Here is a 2,491-nt window from a genome sequence, read left to right as displayed (position 1 = left end):
ATTCGTACAACAAACAAATCAAATTAAAAAGCTCTATACATATTTATGTACTTTATATTGTATATGTCATATGCTAGGGGTTTTAATTGATTTATATCATAATTAAAATATGGTCCAGAACTCTTTTTTTTTAATCTAATGTTAAAATATATTCAAAAAGAAAATAAACTTTTTTATAATGCTAATGTAGACTGTTTATTGAACATTTGAATAAAGCCAACTCTAGCAAAATCTTTCTGCAAACCAAGCTTGAATACTAGGCTCTCCTCCATCCGCAATTGTTTTCAAACTGTTGCAAACGTTCTAGTCTATGAGTTTCACCAGCTTCCCCATCGTTGAAGGGTGTTCCTCATGGCGTCTATCATTTTTCTCTCTCCAAAGAGAGTATATTTTATTCTGAAAAGTGTAACCCAGCAAAAATCTTTTTGTTTTATCCAAAGTATTTCCATCAATCAAAGACATGATCTCTTCTCAGTGTATGGTGAACTTGTGAGAGAGAAGCCTGTGCACCAACGCATTCCATACCTGCTGTGAAAAGGGGCATAGAAAGAATAAATGTTCTCTTGTCTCTATTGGATATTTGCAGAACACACAGTTTGTGCTGACTTGAGCGTCCTAGTTTTTCATTCTTTCCCCTGTTGCATGTTGCAAGTCTGTTTTTACCACCAGCCATTTGACAAGGACATACTTAAGAGTTGCATGAGGGAACCATATCGCTCTATAGCATGTCATTGTTGGATGTGATTTTAAACTTTTAAAAATAGAAAAATAATCACTTGATTATTAACTAAAGAGTTATTTTCTTTATTTGTTTAGCCATAATCTAAACTATCCATCTTTATTCTACACAATGTATGTTTGATTATGTTTTTACATATTCATGCATTTTTAGATATCTACATATTCCCTCTATTTCGTTTTACTTGTCGTTTTAGAATTAAAATTTTGTTTCATAATAGTTGTCGTTTTAGATTGTCAATGCAGATGTTTGGTAAAAAATCAAATTTTTATCTCAACTGTTTTAATATCTTGACCAATAAAACAATGAGAAAATATATTTAAGAAGTGTAAAATAGAAAATTTAATTGTTTTTTAGTATTTATGTATAAAAATTTAAACAACAACTAATATGAAACAGAGATTGTATTATATTATTACGTTTAAAAGAGATATAGTAGATTCATTTAATTTTATTATATGATTGACCATATATTTTAGCATACATTGTTTTCATTTTTATTATAAAATTCTTCAAATTATATTAAAAAAAATAGTTCAAGCTCACACCATAACAAATATATAGTGTAAACATCAACACACAATAGATTAATTAATTTTACAATAATACAATAACCGGCATGTTGCCGGGCATTGCCTAGTGAAATTAATTGGTCCACCCCTATTCACCCCTCTTAGTTAGTCAATCAAAATACAACTATGTATATGCCATATTATATCATATTTAAAAATAAATAAAATTAAAATCATAAAAATAAAATAAATTGAAGAAACAAAATTTGTATATTTTTATTGAAGAAATTATATGTCGGTTTGGAATAAAAGAAGGTTTAGGATTCAGTTTTTACAATTAAATATATATATATATATATATCGGTTTGGCTTTACTAAAGAATGGTTATGGTTTAGAGTTTAGTTTTTACAATTAAACAAAATTATATGCCGGTTTGGATTCATAAAAGAAGATTACAGATTAGATTTTAAAACTAGACGAAATTATATGTCGGTTTGAGCTTATAAAATATGATTAAAGTTTAGATTTTAGAATTAAAAAGCTATAAATAATGTTATGGTTAATAATTTTAAAATTCATGTTAAATATTTTTTTTTAAATAATAATTATTTTGTTTAGATAATATTATTTATTTTATTAAATTACATGATAAATTTTAATTGGCTAATTAAGAGAGAATGAATAAGAGAATTGTGTTCCTGCTCAACGAGTAGGATCTGGGGAGACCATCTCAGTATGGTCTGATCCCTGGATTTTTGCTCAACACCCGAGACCAGCATTGCGTTCAGGATCACTCGTTGATCCTACACTTCGAGTTGAAACTTTCATTGATAGGAACTCGCATTCCTGGGATTTGGCTTTACTCTCGGCTTATTTTAAGCCAGAGGATATGACCCTTATTTCTGCTTTACCCCTTGGTAACTTAACTTCACTGGATAGGTTGGGTTGGCATTTGACAAAAACGGGTTTGTACACAGTCAAATCTGGGTATAAGGCTTTGCGACAGAACCCTGAGTCTTCAACGGTACATGGCCCAAATATTGTACCACTGCAAGCCTTCGTATGGCAGCTTCGGTGCCCACCAAAAATTAGACATTTTTTGTAGCAAGTTCTTACGGGTTGCATTGCAACAATAGCTAATATGCGGCGACGCGGTTTGGGCTGTGATAGTGAATGTGCCTGTTGTGGCGAGGCTGAGGAAACAATAAATCACACCTTATTCTTATGCCCCCCCCCCCC

This window comes from Camelina sativa, unplaced genomic scaffold (genome assembly GCF_000633955.1).
Source record: "Camelina sativa cultivar DH55 unplaced genomic scaffold, Cs unpScaffold00619, whole genome shotgun sequence".
Lineage (NCBI taxonomy): Eukaryota > Viridiplantae > Streptophyta > Magnoliopsida > Brassicales > Brassicaceae > Camelina > Camelina sativa.
This window is presented reverse-complemented; position numbering follows the sequence as displayed.